Source organism: Haliaeetus albicilla, chromosome 4, assembly GCF_947461875.1.
Source record: "Haliaeetus albicilla chromosome 4, bHalAlb1.1, whole genome shotgun sequence".
NCBI classification, from domain to species: Eukaryota; Metazoa; Chordata; class Aves; order Accipitriformes; family Accipitridae; genus Haliaeetus; species Haliaeetus albicilla.
The window spans coordinates 36,652,597-36,672,274 of record NC_091486.1 but is presented as its reverse complement, the minus strand read 5'-3'; the positions used below and the strand labels follow the sequence as shown (position 1 = coordinate 36,672,274).

At 39.0% G+C, this 19,678-nt stretch overlaps 1 protein-coding gene across 2 annotated transcripts in view; it reads left to right on the top strand.

Annotated features, from left to right (window-relative positions):
- Nucleotides 1-331: 331 nt before the first annotated feature.
- Nucleotides 332-19,678, top strand: part of GULP1 (GULP PTB domain containing engulfment adaptor 1) — a 165,246-nt gene continuing 145,899 nt past the window's right edge. Inside the window, exon 1 of one of the 2 annotated variants that reach the window (XM_069781922.1) lies at nucleotides 332-465. The gene's annotated coding sequence lies outside the window, so the exon portion shown is untranslated. The remainder of the gene's footprint in view (nucleotides 466-19,678) is intronic. The other variant, XM_069781923.1, reaches the window with a different exon arrangement.

The following is a 19,678-nucleotide window of genomic DNA, read 5'->3' as shown; positions in this document are numbered from 1 at the left end:
CACTCTGTGACTTCACGGCTGCGCCTACCCCAAAGTCTGTGCTGCCCGACGCCTCACCGCAGACCCCGGCGAGGCGAGGTCGCGCGCCGCCGCTGCCCGCCAACGGCCAAGCCTCGCGCGCGGCCGCGACGGCGCCCCCTGCCGAGCGCCGCGGGGCGCGCCCCTTCCGCCGCCGCGGGGCGCCGGTGCCGGAGGCACCGCCTCCCTCTTCCCTTTCTCCTTCCCCTCCCTCCCTCCCTCCCTCCCTGGCGGCCGGTGGCGGGAGGCAGGGGGAGCCCGGGAGCAGCGGCGGCTCGGCCCAGCGGGCAGCGAGCCCGGCAGGCAGGCAGGCGGGGTCCCCCGCCCGCCCTGCCGCGCTGACGTCAGGAAACTTTCTCCGCGGCTGAAGCGGGAGCGGGCCGGAGCGGGTGCCGTGTGCCGGCGCGGCGAGGCGAGGCAGCGGGCCGGCCTCCATCACCTCGCCAGGTACGCGGCGCTCCTCTCTGAGGGGCGGCGCGGAGCCCCGGCCCCCGGGCTGGGGGGCAGCTTGCGTGCGCGTTAGGGTCCTGAGGTGGTAGCGCGGGCTCCTGGCCGCCCCTCCCGCGGACGAGGGCAGCCGGGGTCGGGCGCAGCCGCCCGTTCCCCGCGGGTCCCGAGGTGCGGTCGGCGAGCGGCAGCGGGGAGGGAGGTCCGGGCGCCTGTTGATCGCGGCCGCGCCGCCCCGGGCTTAGCCGCCCAGCCGCTGCCCTTGGCTGGAAACTTCGCAGCCGGCGGAGGCGCGGGGTGGGGGGGGAGCGGCGTGAGTAACGGGGCTCGTTCCCCGGCGGCGGGGCAGCCGCGGCCGCCTGTCGGGGCTCGTCTCTTTCGCAGGTCTGACCCGCGGAAGCGGCGCTGCCCGCGGGTGGTTGGCGGGGCGGGCGGTACCTGCCGGCCGCCCCCCGCCTGCCTCCCTCCCTCCCTGCCGGCGCTCGGCAGGCTCGCGGCGCGGTGCGAAAGTTGCGGCGGGCGCAGCTTTGCAGCGGTTTTCTCCTCGAACTTCAAGCCCGCAAGGACTTGGGGATTTTAGGCACGCGATATGCCGCGGTTTAGGGCTTTCTGAATTTCAAGTAGCTGAAAATAATCAAATGCCTTTCATTCTGTCGTGTTTTGGTGTTTGGTGTTTGTTTTTTTTTTTTCTTTTTTTGTTCTCAGCAAGTACAGTAAAGCCATTATCTGAGACAAGGTTTTGTTTTTCTGCTGAGGGCTTAGCCGTGGCAGCTCGGCGGTGTTGGGAGGCGAGCCGAGCTCGCCGCTGAGCCTGATGAACGCACAATTGTTTTACAAGGGAGGATCTTCCAGTCTTAGACAAACCCAAACCATCAAGTTAATTTTAACTCCGTGGAGCAGCCGGGTGTTGGGAGGGTGGAGTACTGGAGTAGTGTGTCGGATCGTCATGTGAATAGAAAACTGAAATACGAGCAAAGACTGCAGCCGCTGGCTTGAAGTCGGGAGAGGGAGATTCGGGGAGAAATTGTCAGTTTGAGGGGGTCTGAAAGTTGTATGGTAGTTCTCTGGAGGAATATGGAAAAGTATGTTGCTCATTTAATTTCATCATCCCTATCATTTATTGAAAGGCACCAAGGGTCAATCAAAGGCCCGTAAAGGTTAATTGTATTCTTCATACAGAGAACTAGATTTCTGGGGTCTTTTTTGGACTTCAGACGGTCATTACACGTTTCTAATTTAAATACTATGCAACTCTTACTTCTTAAATTGCCAGTTCCTACAGTTGCATTGCAAGTTTTTAAAAAGTCATCTTTTTGTAGATCTAACTAAACAGATGTTAAAAAAAACCTAATAAGCTGGAAAGCAAACCATACGTGAAGGTGATTATGAAGGTGCTTTGAATGTGTATAGATACACATAAAATGTCTTGGCAATATATTTGGTCTACTCAGTATAAATATAAGTATCCATTTTTACATTTTATGTGAATAACTATGAACCTGTCCTTTTAGAAATACCGTTCTCTTTTCTGTGATTTTCTTCCCCTGCATGTTGGACTAACTTATAACTTTAGTCATACCTTTCATTGTTGTAGTGATAAACAATACTTCAGAGCTTCAAACCTTTGCCAGTTAGGATGGTAATCAAAATAAGACAAAATAAATCACTTGAGGGGGGAAAAAAAAAAGCCTTTCTGAAGGTCAAGCTTTTATTTTTATGGCAATTTCAAAATGAGTGGAAAAGTTTGCCTCCTAATAATAGATATGCTTGATCAATTGGTTGTGTAGTAGTACGTCAGGGACAACCTCTGATATTTGGAGATTATCCACGTGCATTCAGGGAAAGGAACAACAAAATAGTGGGAAAAAAAGAACAATAATTTCATGATTATTAGCCTTAGTACGCATTTTATTTTTAAGTGTGTGGACGCGTTAGTGATTATAGGCCTCCTTAAAGGCATATATTTATGCAAAGAGGTTGAATAGAGTGATTTGTGGATTAAAAGCCTAGGAATTACGGCACAGTGTCAAAGGATGCAAGGGAGCAGTTTGGTTTGTAACAGAGCTACAGTGGCAGGGATATCAGTGGTAGGTAAGAGACTGGAAATAAGCAGAAGCAAGCACAAGTCAGGTTGCCTTAGAAGTAAGGATGAAAATCTTAAATGTGATCCAGCTAGCATTGGGCCTGTCTTGTGAGTGATAAGTACAGAAATCAAAATGATTTTGATGCCAGAAAAAAAAGAAAAGGAGAAAATGCTAGATGGCAACAGCAAACTACACTATAATGTTCTGTGTAAAGCATTTTAAATCACAAGGGAAAATACAAAACTGATACTAGAGCACCAGAAAGGAGGAAGATGTAATTAACAAGAGCAGACAATGAGAGTGGTTATTACACAAACTAATGGTTGGTACTGCCTCCTTAGTCTTTGGTGACAACTTTGTAATCTTTTCAAGGTGTTTTTAGAGTTCAAAGATTGTGTATCTACTGCTCTGCAAAATATTCACCTAATGTGACATTTCAGAGTTTCCTTTACAAGCTCATTAAAATAATTTGTTAGTCCCTTGCATGTAGACAAGGTTACATCTCATGGTTCAATAGCGGTGTGTCTGCATGGGTGTGTTCATACAACATTTGTAAATATTACTGGACGCTCTAAAAATTGTGATCAAAAGACTTGTATGAAGAACTTGAGAGGTCAAATACAACAAACTAGCATTTGTATTATGATGATAGAATTAGTTTTTCTCTTGAGATAATTCCTTAAGAGCATGTTGCTTGAACATGTCCTAAGAAAATAATTAGAACTACCACATGAAATAATGAAAGGCCAACTTCAGCTTCAACTGGGGGACTAATGTAGCTTGAAAGAACAAAAAAATGAACTGCTTTATCCTTGAATTGTTGACATACCTAATATGACTTGTGGCAGGATTCTAATTCTGTCAGTTTTTTCAAGAGAGGGAGTAGAGCACTGAGAGCTGAAAAGTCCACCAGGTTCACTTCACAAAAATCGTTGCACCCTTAGAATTTTCAGTTATTGTCAATGGTGAAGTGCGTGGCAGAGGTTGAGGTTGTGTTTCAAGTAAATCGGCTCTCGAGACAAAAAATCCCAAATTAATGACTGAATAGAGTTGTTACATAAGAGTATGCTAACTGGGCACAAATAAACATTTTCCCCATCCCCTTTTTCGCCTTACTGTAGTCTGATTTTTTAAAGCGTCAAGTGCCTTGAGCGAATCAGGTTGTATCCCATAAAGGAACAAACAGTACTGTCCCTGTTACAACACATAGTGCCTCTTCATAGCTACCCAACAATGTTCTCTTGAGTTCTCTTACCTTCAATATGTAACTTTTCATGTAGATATATTTATTAATATTCTTGTTCCCAGTGGAAGTCAGTTCCTTCCTAGTATCTCCTACATTCCAGAGATCAGAACCCTGGCTTTTTTCATGCAGTTAGTCCCACTACCCCACTATCAGTTCTTTGCTGAAGATGCCCCATGACTTAAATGCTACATCAAACTGTTTTGTGGACTTGCTGTTGTGGAATAGCCAACTATTACCATTTAATACATACCCTTAACCTGGGTTTACACTCATGGCCTGTGGTGGTTAGGGGCAGGAGGAAGGAGGTATTACATTTACTCAATTACTTGTCATTTTGTGGCCTATCCTCAAGGCATGTACCTGTGACCTAGCAGGAATGGCAGAATGCAGTAGTAGCATTACAGTGAGCTATTGCCCACCCTTTTAGTCGTAGATGTGCAAGTGTAGACCTGTCTGTGCCATTTCATTTGCCCAGGGGCACTGGAAGAACTCTGGGAATGGCCAGTAGTAGCTCTTAAGTCTTAAAAATGCTTTCTACTGAGGCTGCAGCTCTACCCCATCCAATAAGCAGAAGGTCATCTGAAATGCCTCCACTTGCTGTATGGTTTCAAAACACATTTGTTACACTAAACTGAACATCAAGAGAAGGAAGTGATATTACCACGTAAATTTTATCCAGGATTTCAATAGAGAATTTATCTAGCTGGAAACTCATCATGAATTCCCAGGAAAGAATTTACACTGTCATTCCTCTTACCCTCTGCCAGTTTAAGCAGATGTTATCACCAAACTAAGAGGGTGCTCTGAATTAAAACATTATCATTTCCTAGGTTGAAATGACTTACTTTTTGGGGGTGTAATAACATATTAGGCAAAGAAAGAAAGAATGTAGAATTTTGTAGCTTAATGAAACAAACATTTCTGTAGAAGAGACGAGACCTGAGTTTCCAACAGCCATATAAGTAGTAAGCTTTCACTGGAGCAAGAAGCAGAACTCGGGCTTCATAACACCTATAGTTTCACACAGGCTACTTGATAATGCGGCAAAGTAGTACCGGAAAGCCCCTTAGATTAACATACTGGATTTCTTTAACTTCTGCAAAATTCTTTTCTATTTTGAAGGGCAGGCATTGAGAAATTCTGTTATTTTAATTCCAGAGTCTGACCTACTCAGTTTATTAGTATACGCTTTATATTCTACTCACTTTGTTAGTACTGCATATATTTTATGTCTGACTCTGATTGAGCTGGGTTTTCTCCATTTTCTATCTCACTTGCAGTTATAAAGATTCAGAAACATCTGTGCTGCCAAATGGTTTTCAGTTTATTCTGTCAGCAATACCTGATGAACACCATTGCCTTGCATTAGTTTGCACGAGTGTAACTTGGTAAACAGTTCTCTTAATAACACACTAGTTGGAGCAGAGACTGCAGCTGACTTAATCTTACTTTTTTTAGCTCTTTGAAACTAAGAAGTTGCTAAAATTTGCAGGTTTTTGTCACCAGTAAGTAGAACCATAATCTGTGGAAATTCTTTAGACGTTCTGGTTATTCCTGTGCTATTCTCCTGTGTAGAGAGATCTTGACCAGTGCAAGTAAAGAATACTTTCATTTTGAAAAAGTTATGACTTTTAAGGCAAATCTTCTGGCATTCAAAAGTGTATGATGGCTGTTTCTAGCATGCTGTATTGCTTTAGTGGAGCAGGGTATGTGGGTACTCCCGTATTTGGGAATAGATCTGGATAGAGGAGCCTAATCTCCAAGGTGCTTTGATCTTCTAATAATCCCTAAAATAACATGAAAACTTTAAAACTGCATTCAAATTCCTACTTACTATTTTTAGAGAAAATGAGATCGGTTTTTGAGGACTGCTGGTTCTCTGAAACTATTCAAGATCTTTCATGTGATTTTTTTTCATTTGTTCTGTGCTCTTTCTATGCCCCTAGTTTTAATGGGGGCAATCTTGGACAAAGGCGAAATGCAGTAGTAACATGATGTGGAAAACAGAATCCTGACTTGTACCTGCTGCGACATTTAATAGTCTATTCCATTTTCATTTTTGTCCTTTTAAATGCAGATGTCAGATCTTCAGTTCCTTCTAGGCAGGATGGGCCATTAGGAACTTAAACATTGTGCTTAAACTTTCCAAATGACCTAGGACACTAAGTCTGTGCAGCCCTTAACAGTTTGAGTTCTCAGCAGCCTATGCAAGCCCAAACTTTGTTTCCACCAGAAGAAAGGCTGGGATAAGGCTGCTGCTGCAGTGGGGAAAGGTGGCTGGAAGGGAGGTGGTTGCCCATTCTCACCTCAGCCTTGCAGCACTGCTTGTGGCAGGGGGACCCCCGGGAGAGCTGGTTTCTTCGCAGCCGCAGTCTGTGCCATCTGGGCTTTGGCAAGTAGCTATTTTGCTAGTGCTGGCGATTTCTGTCTGCTGCCCTGTGTAACTATTGTTTTTCCTATGCATAAAGGTACTCCTAACATTAATCAATATGTTTTCTCTTTTGTCAGATTGAGAGCTTTTATTTTGTGTGTGTGTGTACACATCTTTTAAAGAAGATATCTCTTGAAACAACAGCATTTCTTTCTTAGTGTGTTGTGAAATCTTCTGGAAGGTAGAACAGAAGTGAGGTAATGAGCCTAGATAAAGGACTGTGTTCCCAATAAAAAATGATTTTTCCTGCAATCACATCTCAAAATGCTGTTTGGAACAGCAGTCATCTTTGCATGCCAATTACATTAGGAGTTGTTTAAAAAAGTTTGGTGCGTCCTCAAACCTGTTTTCTTAACGTTTGTCCAGACCATCTTTCCAAATGCCTTGCTGTGCAGATACGTGCTGTCTCTAATGCTTTCTTCCTACATGCTGTGTTGGCAGCCGTACGCATTCAAAGATCATGAGTCGGGTTCCCTAGCAAAAAAATAATAAAATAATGAGATTAAAAATAATATAGGCTTTGTCTTTTTTGAACATTTAGCATTGTTTTCCTTCTTTAAAGCTTTTTTTTTTTTTTTTTTGCAACTACGTAGATCTGAAGCTTATTTTATATTGAAAACAGGTTTTGGTGTTGGTTTTTTTTTTTTTTGTTAACACAAGCTCAAAATTTTAGGACTTGGATCTTTAAGAAAAACAGATCTTATGAGACTTGCCCTAAAATGATGAATGATGGCACCACTGTGCCTGAGCTTCTGACGATACACACTTCAGTCTTAAATGAGAGAGATATTAGTCAAAAGGGTTCATTTTCAGCCTAGTTTATATTCAGATATAACAAAGAGGCCTCTGCTGATGATTCTAACTGCTTGTTCATGTGCTGAAGTCAAAGGAGATTCAATGCTAGAGCTGAAAGTACTAGCTGATACCGTACCTTTTTCTTCTGCTTCCCAGTTGATAAGGTGACAGAACCATCACTTCCAAAGCAGTGGGCGGCTGGGGTTCCAGCTAAATGGTGGTTTCATATTGTGGGGTATGGTATGCACAAGTCATACCTATTTTAGAGTAATTGTCATTAAAGTAACATGAGGAAACTTGTTAAAACAAAGTAATAAGCAACAATGAGAGGTGAAGTGTACGTGGTATAATATGATGCTGAATCTTTACTTGGGACAGAAAATAGTAGCAGGGGCCTATGTAGACAGCAGAAAGTAGTTTGAGAGACTAACCCCCACCATTGTGCCCCTTAATCTGTTTCACATGTGTAAGCTTTAAAGCAGAGTGTACTGTGGATTTGTAAACACAAAGGTCTTTAACATCTGAGATTAGTACAATCTTCTTTATTCAAGCAGCCTAAAAATTGCATTGCTAATTTTGTAAGTTATATGTTATATTAATATTCAATTTATCCTGTTGTACAAATAGGCTTAGGATGGAAGAAATACTTTTCCAACAAATTTTGCGGCTGGAGCTGTTACTAATTCTCTTATCTTTCTGTGCCATCCAGTAATTGCACTTAATTGTTTGCTTCTGTTGTGTTTTGTGGTATGAAATGCAGTATGTCAACACTGATAAACTGCAACATTAGTGTGTATAATGCTAATGTTCTTGAAAGAGATAATTTCCAGATTTCACCTAACTGGATGAAACAGCTCATGTGTAAGTACCAAAGCAGTGCTGTACACATCTTGTAATGAAAGTTTGTAGTTGTTTTTTTTTCTCAGTAACAGGTTGGTTTTGTCTTCACACGTGTTTTTGTGTAGTGTGTTGTACTGGTAGGCTAAAAGGCAATATACGAATAGGGCTGGGCCGAAGTCCATGGCTGGGAAAGCAGGATGTAAAGTAAGTAACATTTTTATTAGCCAGTTAAAAACGTTGGGGTTCTCATTAAATTGCTTGCTCTCCGTACAGTTTAGTGCAACTCTCCAAAGTTGAGTCTACTTTTTTTATAGAAGCATATTAGGGTTTTTTTGGAGACCAAAAGAACTCACCTAGAAGCATTCCAAATGATTCTACAACCTCCCCTACTATCCTATACTGTGATGGGAGCTCTATTTCTGGCTTAGTCCCCACAGGTTTGAACTCATACTTCTTAAGAAACCAGTCAGTCTGGGAGAGGGCACTTGGGAACTTTATAGTTCCCAGCTTCAGTTCTCTCAAAGACTATTGCTTCTGCACTGAAAAATAGCAGAAACTGCAAGCTGCGTTTTAACCTGTCCATACTAACTTGTAATCTCGTAAATTTGTCACAAGTAGTCTGTCATTAACAGCAAATGTAAACTAGAAGAGCATATGAGCTTTTTATTGTTCTCTTTCAAAATTAAATAACTTCTCCCAGAGGTCTCAGTTTCATTCCCCATGTTTTATGTCTGACGATATTGCATGTAGCTATTAAATTGCTAGACTGATTTTGTATTAGTAATTTTCTCCAATATGAAGAGTAACTCTTGAATCCAAATCATTAGCTGGCATTTCAGCCATGCAGTACTGAATAATGTGCTTGCATTGGTAATATCCACAACTGTCAGTACAGTTATGCTGGCTCTGGCTAGCGGCTCTTTTTTACTGGTTTTGACTGGGATGGCATGAGACAGCTGATGGCTACAGACGTAGCAAGTCTGCCAGCATGGAAAATTCACAGAGCAAGCACAGTCTACATAGGTATCGTAGTAATCTGTCAGGAAACTGAAGTGCAGTTGACAGTACTGTTGATTGTTTCTCTTAGAAAAGTGCTAGTATTTGTTTTGCTTTTGTACCGATTGGCAAAGCAAAAATGATTTTACTGCAGAAGTGACATTGCTGCTGCAAGGAAGGAGGATATCTATATCACAGTAGGCAAGGATAGTATGCTATACTTCTGAGTAACTACTTTAATGCACAGTGTTCTGTATTATGTATGTTTACTTCGCAGTCTTGCACAAATGCAGCAGGGAATGGCTAGTCATTATCCAAAGCAGTTGATGTAAAATTCTCACGTTGTTTTGGATCTTCTCTTTTGTTGTTGCGTTTTCTGAGGGGAAGGAGGAGGGGCTGACTACTTAGCAATAATATGATGCCATGGTACCATGCTTCATGTAGCTATGCATTTAAAATAGATAATTAAGAAATAAGGCCATGTATATCATATAGACTATTCTGTATGAGCATTTGGTATTTGATGGCAAGCATAACATGTACACACTAATACACATACTTCAGCTTGCTCCCAATATAACTGATGGCCTTCAATCTTTCCTGTCTTCAAAATGTAGACTAATTTGTGCTATGAATTCTAAAACCAGCCTCAGATTCAGAAAAGAATGACATGCTTTAGTGAACAATTTGCAGTGGCTTAAGGTTTAAGTTTGTTTGTCCCAGGCTTGAGCCTAATAGGATAAAGGATATCCTAAGAGAAAACATTATTTTGTTGAACTAGAATGCATTTACAAAATGTCTGTCTTTATTTGAATTTTACTCCCATATTAGTCTGTTTTGTTTCCTTTTAAATTCCCGGATTTCATAAATAAAGCAGCAATGTAGTATTTACTTTTAGATCTCTAAAGAACACAATGTAGTCACTAACAACTGATAAAAATAGATGCAACGTCATGTATTTACATATTTTATTCAAAGCCAGATGAAGAAAATGACAGAGGGCTAATACAGATGAGAGATAGTACTGTGTGGGGAAAGTAAGTAATTTTCAAGTGCTAAGAGATGAGGCTTTTGATGAAGTGGAACATGTGTAGCTCCTTTTGCTGGCCAAGGTGATCATTTAAGGTGGAGTAGAAAGCTTCTTCCTACAGACGCTCTCTGACAACAGAGACTTTTTGGGAAGACATTGTGTGTTTCATATGCTCCATGTATCCAGATATCTTGCTAGTTACTGATTCTCTGATATTTTTAAGAATTTCCTCATCTGTGATTCTTGTTGCCTGAACCTTAATTTCTTTCCAAACCCCACTCCTGGAGCGGTCTGGGATACCTCAAACAGAAGTTCAGTATCAGAACAAATAGTCATCATCTAAGCTCTTGACATCCAGAATACAGAACCAGGTCATATTTTGATGACTTAAGGATATTGTACTTTATTAAGTAGCATTTTTCTTACCATTCTTGGAGGATATCCTGAGTTTTTGTAATTTTACGGCTTATGAAGAATTCCTAAATAAGATTTTCTTCCTCTTCCCATTTTGGAGTTGTGTTTCCTCTGTAGCATTGTTAGGCTTGATTAGGATCTAGGAACTTTTTGAGTAGTGAGTCAGAAAAATAAACAGAAGCTGAGCAAGCAAAAGCTGAGGAATGGAAGAGATTTTTGGTTCAAGTGTAGTTCAAATCCTTTCAGCTCTAAACTAAAGGTATAGTATCTCTCCTGTGTGTGCGCACCTTTTCCTTCCTTTTTCCTTGTCCCTTCCCTTCTCTTGCCCTCGCACCCTCAAAAAGATCATTGAGGACAGTTCTGTTATGCCTGCCTTGGACAACTTTGTGGTGTATGCCTAGATGTGCTACTTTAAAAGAGCCTTAAGGGAAAGCTTTCAACTCTAACAAAACTGATGTGTAAAATATGCAAAACAGTAAATATGCATATAGTCATAAACCCTAACGATTCCACAGCAACCCTTTATGTACTTCCTACTCAGAGAATTATCTATGTTGTGACTCTATGTGCTTTTCAATTTCGGACTTCAAGTTTTTTGACATTGTAACTGAGCAGTGATTAAAACGTCTGAAGAAATGGACCATAAAATAGATGTTTAGTGAAAGATAAATAAAAACATACTTAATAAGATTAGTGGAATATACTTGAGATGTGTTATGTTACTGGCATACCCTTGACTGCTTAAACACTGAAATACTCTGTTGCAATTTAATCCAAATCAATTCCATTTGCTAGGTCATCTGGAAGTTACTTTTGCTGAATAAAGTTCTTAGTTGCTTAGCCAAATGGCAGGGGGAAAAAATGTCAAACTACTGAATAAATATGCCTTGACAGTAAAGAACATAATAAAATGCTAAAGATCTCAGTTCTGAAAGTAGTAAGTGGTTGGCTGGAAATAATTGCTTTGAATATTTTGAATTCATTATGGTGAATTTTGCCAGATGCTGTTGAAGAATATTTGTGTGTGGTATTTACTGTGGTGTTTCTTGTGCTTGCTGCAAGGCATGTGTACTCTTGGGCAATTTGATCCTGTTTGTTTATGGTCTAAATACTCCCACCCCTACCCCAGCAGTATTCAATTGTGTATTATGCTCAGCTGCTTTTTAGAAGACACGACGCAAGTGTTAAGTCCTAGACAGTGTTTGTGTAAGGTAGAATGAAGTGTATTTCTTCTTAGCTAGCAAACTTCTTTCAAATCTTGACATACCTTGACAGATTTCTGAAACTTGCATTTCACTATGTACCTAGGAACATTTTACATGGTAAGATCTTTAAAGAGATGTTGCAGCTCAAAGACATATTTGTAACATGTCTTGAGAAGGCGACTTATTAACTGTACTCTCAGCCTCTTACATGGTGGAGGGGTGAACGGTGGAGAGCTCTCTGCTATGTCTTATCTTGTCACTTATCTGGAAATGTGTCAATCGTTCATTTGAGTCTGCCCTGGCACGTGGATATTAGAAAGACCTATAGGTATATGTGGCAAAGCATTGGCTAGTGGAACAGCTGATACGTGAAAAATCGCATTGTGAATGACTGCAATTACATGGTTACTAGTTCTGTTTTGTTATGGATGTATGAATTCTGCTCGTGTCTGTGCTTTGATTTCTTAGAGTATGCATGGTTTGGACATTCACACCATAGTTCTGTAAGTTGTTTGAGTCAGCAATGATGCTGCTGAAATGGTGGTTGAAGTCTTTCTCTATCCCTTGCCACACTTTTCCTGCCTGATGTGCCTTTCTTTGGGTACTGGCTCAGGTAATTACAATATGACATTGGGAACTGGATTGAGTATGACCAAGAACAGGGAAGTGGGCAGAATAGGTCCATTTATACTCATTCAGTCTGACTGTGGAGCAACAGTGTAAGATACAATAAAGTTGCTTTTTGAAGTAGATAGAAGCTAAGCTGTAAGCCTTGGTTCAACATACACAGGTTTTTTCACTGCTTGCAGTGCAGTTCATCACTGACCTGACCAGAACAGATTAATCGATATAAACATAGTCTCTATCTGGCCTTCATTGATGTAGTTTTATACTCTTCAAGGCACAACCACTTTAACAAGTGAGAGTAAACAGTGCTGTATTGTGGAAAAACATAAAGCTTGTTGTTACTATATCCAGTTTATTTAGCTTTGTCATAAATTCAGGTTCCTAGGCATGTGTATTAAGGAGGTTTGTTTTGTTTTCCTGCTGAGCTCTATCACAAAAAACACAAAAGCTTTTTTTTCTTGGCTCTTACCTTTCTCTAAAAATGGAGAACGCATTGACTTCCGAATACAACAGAAGGCTTATTTTATCCATTAAATAATAATAGAAAAGAAACAGAAATTGAGAATCTTTTTAGGTTGTTTTCTTTGTGTTTTGATTTTTTTTTGATCTTTTTTTAAATGCAGACTTCCTTGATTGGCCCTGGTAGCCACTTAAAGAAGTGAGGTTGATGGTTTTCTTTCCGTATTTTTGTTACTAACATAATATTCTTTTATCACTTAACAGAAAATGTATTGTATATTCAGTGCTCTTTCTGTGGTGAATGACCAAGAATGTCTTAATCTAACCTTTACGGTGGTGTACGTTGCATCATGTTAACCATGAAGCTGACCGTCCATTGTGTAGATTGAATTTCATGGCAAAAACCACATGTTTCTGTGGCACTCCAATTATAGCTGTAGTTTTAATTTCATTCTCTGTGTGCTTATGCCTGTCCTTCATCAGAACTATTCGGAAGTGTCTGAAGTTAATCTGCAGAATTTTCATCCCAGATTTCATGTGTTTATAAGAGATTAAGAAAGGTTTTCATTTAAGACTACTGTTTCATGGTATTAAATTGGAATCTGATCTCTGTAGTACGGGAGCTAATATTCTTCTTATCACTGTTTAATAGATCAATTGAGGTTGAATATCATTATGTAGACTATTACCATGTAGACTAGATTCATAGGGGTAGATGAGATTCATAGGCTGATAGCTTTTCAGGCCAGAGCAAACAATGTGGTGGTTCTGGCTTCTCCAGTGACTGTTGCGGTGGCTCCCCTGCTCACCCCTAATTAAAATATGTTATTGCTAAAGACACAATTTTGACTTTGAATCTCCGCTATTGTAAGTTTTATCATAATATAGAACAGAACATGCCAGTACTTAATTGCCTTTTGGAGGATCTTTTTACAGTTGATGGTGTTCCTGCTGCTTGAGTAAAGAAGGATTCTGGTGCTTAACAGGTTGGTTGAGCTTGAAAATGAAGGCAAACCATTTAAACTGATTTTTTTCAAACTAGTCTCTAGTAAAATTGGGCTACAGTAGAGTAATCCCATTTTTCCTTTTGCCTCTTTTGCTGGCAGTGATTTTGGAACTTGTTGGCCTGCTCCAGTAAAATTTTTATGTGTTTCACAAAATCTGATGAATGGTTAGAAAAGAGAGATTGACATTAGTGTCCCTGTAGAAGACGTGTAGCTGACTGGAGAATGATGGGGCAGAAACAATGGATTCTTGCTCATCGCCTGAAGTCTGCTGATTTTTAGTGACAGTTTCCTGCAATAAAACCCCTGATAAAAAGGTTTTTTTCTTGCTCTTAAAAATTTATCCATTAAGCCCTGTCACAATGGATGAAACCCTTCTAGCACTTTATTTTGGAGTGGCCTTACAGGTGCACAACATGGTGAAATTTAATGTCATTCTTCATCATACTCATGCAGTTCAGTCAGTCATCTCTATTATTTATTATTTCTTTTCTATTTTTATCACATTTTATCACATTCAGTTTTCTTGAAACTTTCCTTTTAGCCTTCTTCAGTCTGCTTTCTCAGTAGACACAATCTTTTACTCATAGTTAATTGTGCTTTAGCAGAATTGGCATGACACATCCAATATATGTACAGTATGCGTGAATTTTTTTTTTGCCAAAGTTTCTTCAGTGTTCCAGATTTTTTGGGGTGGGGTGTAAAACAAAGAGCTTGCCTATTTTTCTGTAGGAATTCTCAGTTTGCTATGAATGTCTTGTACTGGCTTGAAGAACTTCTACGCATTCTGTATGCTCTCAGAATTTGCAGTTAATTTTTTTCTTGCAAATTCCTTCAGAAGCCTGGATGGCTTTAAAACTGGATAGTATGTTTGGTTGTGTTCTGTGTGGTTTTTTTTGTGGTTTTTTTTTTTTAAGGAAAAGCTTATGATCCCAGTTGGGCTTGTTATTTTTCAGATGTCATTTCAATATTCTTTGTTTAGCAGTGTTCTAAATAACCCTTTTATCTATGTGCACAAGATTCAGACCTGCCAGTTTTTTTTCTTGTTTTTACTTTTGTGTTTTTTTTAATGTCTTGGTATGCTTTAGCATGCTCTATAAATTAAAACAAAAACTAATGGAGTTGGAGGTCTTGTGTGTTGTCTCTGCTGTCCTCCCCTTGTAAGCAGCTATATAATAATGTCTGTCTAGAGGCTTTATTACATGAAAGAATTTTAGGATCTTCTGTCTTTTACTGGGAAGCTTCCTAGGGTTGCTTCATCAACTGTACTTGTTCGATTGGTAGCTTTTTTATATATTACTTTTGTTGCTTATTGTTTGCTGCTTATTTTTTTTGTTTATGCTTGAGGACTTTTTTTCCTTCCTGCGATTCTTTTGAATTGGATAAAATTTTAAAACATTAAATTTTGTTTTCATGTGTTTTCTTCAGTTGCCTGTTTCAGCTGCTGATTTTTTTTTAATATATATTCTTATTATTCCCTTTATACCTCTATTTCTCCACCACATTTTTGTTAACCTTGCAATGCAGAACTTGGGCACTGATTCTCGCAGTCACATTTGCTAATTTCTACAGCTCAGTATCACTTTAGTGTTTTTCTTCTTGCATTGAAACTGTATGTGTATGTCTTTCTGCATCTCCCAGTTCATTGACAGAAGTTAGTTATAACTTAATGGATGAAAGCAAGAATTCAAAATTTGAAGGAATATCAGCCACATTTGGTCTTTTATGTCTGATCCCTATCTGTGATTCCTCAGGAGAAAACAAGGAATAGGTGTGACTCATAAACATTGGATTACTTTCATGTATCTCTCTTTTATGGCTTTTTTGATAGAAATGCTACTGCGTTGCTGTTGCAGGTCTGACTGCTATTTTAACCAAGGACGCAATTTCAATCTCTACTGTGTTTCATAAATACTCTTTTCCCATAATCATTCTGTGACTTTCCACATTCCCAGATTTCTAAACTGGTTTTTAAGACCTGATACAGATCGTAGATGATAAAAATAAAAATGTACCAAAACCTCTTGGGTTAAATACGATCTGGTGTTCTCCTCTGGATCAAAAGATGAACCCAGTTCAAAATTGTTTTCCCTTCATCTGCTGCATTGCAATGATGTCATGTAACAGGACGTTTTTAATCTTCTGTGATTTTTTTCATAGTTAATATGTCTTACAAAGGAGGCTTTTCCTATTATTGTTCTCTTGTCTTCTGTGATGAGAAATACAAATGTCCTGAAGAAAATGCTATGTATAATTTTAGCTGGCATACACTGCTGATCTAAATAACAAGTAGGACTCTAAGATGGAAGTGTGATAATATCACAAGTTTTAGCAAGACTTTTTTGGAGATTTATGGTAACTACTAGGGCCAATATGCTTAAAGTATATTTTTTCCATTTTTCAAGTTCAAAGAGAAAACAACCATTCAAGTAAAAATAAATCTGTGGTGTAGGCTTCTGTCATAGCAATAATCCTAGGGTGGTTTTTTTTTTTGTAGAGTGAATGCAGTATGTTAATTGTGATGTCCTGGACTTTGAAATAATAGTATCATACTAATGGTGTCGCAACTAGCAGTGCAGTGCCCTGTTGCTTTTTCAGTCCTAAAATACACATTGAGTGTGGTGATATCTGTGAAAGGAGAAAACATGGAATTGTAGAGAACTCTGGATTGAAAATGTAAAGAACATGATGAAAGATCTCCTCATGGTGCTAGAAGGATTTAAAAACAACCCCTAGCTTAAACTGCATTAGTGAATAAATGAGATGAGGCAAACTGGGAAATCGGTGGCAGAGAAGTAAAGGTTTTTGCTTTAAGATTCATGCACCTGCATCCATTTAGTCCATAGGTTAAGCTGTTGACAAAGCTTGAGTTTATTTTTATTGCTTGGAAACAGAAAATATTTTATATCCTATATGGGCAGATGACGCGATTTAGTGATTATCATTAATATATACGCAGGGCTTTTTTTACATTCCAGGATTATCTTTGCTTTAAAAAGACTGACTTGCTGCCTCCTCTAGATAGGATCCAAATCTATGTAGCACCTCTGGGACACTTGCCATGAAGGACTACCATGTTTCACTTATTTAGTACAACATCTCCCCACCTTCCCAATGTAATGGCATGTGTTTGTGCTTTATTGGTGTTTCAACTCTAACTCTTTAACTAGCTTAAATGAAGGATTCTAGATAATCTTTTATCAGTATGGCTAGCTGAATTGTGTATTACTGTCAAAAACATTTCAATTAAAATGTACTTTTAAAGTTATGCAAAATGTCTATTCTTACTTACATTTCAATATTTCTACTTGATATTGACTTAATACTTGATCACCTTGATGCTGGCTACTTCTAAAAATCATTTGTTAGTTACGAAAAGTAGTGTGTTTTAGTCACTTAATTTGAGCCAGCCCAAAGGAGCCTGATTCCAAAGAACACTGAGAACTCCTCTCATTTAATATTAGACATGTTAATTTTGGTACAGACCCAAAGTGGCTTGTCATATTCATAAGCTTCAGTAAAAAACATTCAGTTCCCAAAAAGGAGAAGACTTGGTTTTTGTAAATCCATAATTTGCAGTCCTATTCTATAAAATCCAGGTGTAAGAGAAGTATCTTCCCATGCTAGCTAGGAAGTATGTTATTGTGTACAGTCCACAATAATGAACAGGCTTAACATAATTCTTCAGTGGTTGTGATTCATTTAAAGTGTTGCTTTTGTTAAGATACATTGCAGTTTCATAAAGGTGGATGGCTGTGTGTGGGGTGTATCTTGCAAAGATTTTCGTTTGCTAAGTAGCAGAGCCAATACAATTTTGTTTTACTTTTTTTTTTTTTTTTTTTTTACTGCTTCTTGAACTGTTTGTTCATAGGCATAGAGCTAAGGTTTGTTGGAGAACATATAGTTACACTACACAAAAGATTTTTGCTGAAATTAATATCTTTAAATCACTGCAAGATTTTTTAATAGTGTATGTGGTGCTTTGTTTCATGTGCCTATTTTTAATTCTATTTGTTTAACCCTGACACTTATTGCAGCAGTATAACATGGATAGCAGAGGTGTAATAGGAGTAAAGAAGTAGGAAAAAATAGAAATACATATAATGACAATTTTTATGATTCTGTTAAGAGTCTTCTAAATTAAGAAAAATTGTACAGTCCTGTGCTTGGGTTTATGAACTTGCTTATGGATCATACACACCAATGAGTGCAGACAAATCTAAGCACAGCAGCTTCTGATTTAAGCAAACCATATGGGAGACAGGTCCATTCCAGAAATACTGCATGTATACCTCTATAGTCATGTTATCATGCTTCAGTACACTCTAAGACAATTCCGGAGCAGGAGAGTATTTAACATAAACAGTGGTGGTCATAAACAGTGTGACATTTCAGAGGTCACGTGGGTTGGTTAGGGTTCAAAGATTCATGGCATCAGCCCTAAATGGGATGTTGAAAGGCAGCCTGTGGAAATCTCTAATTTCCATGTTGTGCCTGTTTATTACTGCCCCTCTGTTAATTCCATTTATATTTCTGTATTTCTTGGTGCAGTGTTTGGCTGTCTCTATATCACTTGTTCCTAGTACGTGAGCGTGGTCAGAATCTTTGTGTAGCTTCTTGACAGGTATTACTGTTAGAGTTGTGCTAGATTTTCTGTTTGGAGTAACTTAGTCATAAGCTGTTCGGAGTAACATGTTCAGAGAGGCCTTTATAGGTTCATTTTCATGTTAGCTACTAGGCTGTAATTTTAATGAGGAAAAAAGAGGTTGTGTGTTAGGCTCAGGAAGGCTGTAGGTTCATGTAAAAACTTCTATCTGTATTACCTGATGCTTGCTTTGGACTCCCTCTGTGTAAGCAGTAGCCTAAGGATTTGAGGTGGCTTCTCTATGGGGTAGTATTTTTTTTTTTAAAGGTCTGTGTACATGTGTAAGTAAACATGCTCCCAGACTCTTTGAATTAAATAGTTGAATTGAACTGAACAGTTTGAACTTGCAGTATGTGCAAAATGGAAGAAAAAGATCAATTTGGGAGACGGGAGAGCAGAGGTGTGAGGGAGGTCTAGTCATGAGTATTGGTATATTTCCGGTAGTAGGGCTGCCATTTGCAGACAAACACAGCTGTACTATTGTTAAGAATAGATACTTCTACAAAGGACAGATATACCAACCTTCAAATATGTGAAAATGCTAAAGAGTAATTTACTTAAATTATTTACTTTGTAACAGAAAGCAAACAATGTTTTTGTTTGTTTTTTTTAACTACCTCAAATGGAATATTGAAAAAAACACTTGTAATCTGTGCACATTGGCCTCTTGTTTACCTTGGAAATTGGTCAAATTATCCCACTGCGCTTCTGTATTTTTAATATTTTTAAAAAGCTGGATAAGAATATGGCTATAAAAACACTGGAATTGGTGTACCTAAAGGGTCAGCTAATACCTACAGTGCGGGAAGGTAGTGACTGGAGTGCCTTAGCAGGAGTAGCAAGCTCTTAAATCAGATCTATTGCTGATGGAACAGTAATACATGATCGCAGCATTAGCTGTCTCATGCTATGGCTTCTCAAGAATGAATTTTCACTCTCTATCACTTTGTTTGCAGCTTTCAGAAACTGCTTTTTCATTGAACTGTATGACTGTTTGTTCTGACTGAATATATACTTGTTATTCTAGAAGCACCTTCCAGTGAATATAGCTGATCTGCAAAATAGAGACTAGATAATAATTTTAGCTATGAATTCTCCCTATTAGAAGTGGTATGCATATGCACATCATCAATGCAGATGACAGTTACTAAGATTGCTAAACACTTTCCAGTACAGGATGCTACTTTTAACATGACCTTTTACTAAACTCTTTTCTAGTCTGTTACTTGAGTTATATTACTAAAGAAAAAAAAATTCTATTCAGAAAAGTAAAAAAAAGTAGAAGTTTGTAAAACTTTAAATTGGTTTGCTTCTCATTGTAAAATCTTAGAAATGCCTAATCTGAAAATTTATAAGGAATTAGTGACATGTAGTATTGTTTTTCTCGTAGCAATTCTTTATTGGGATATGCTTTCTACTATTGATTTTAGGAAATTT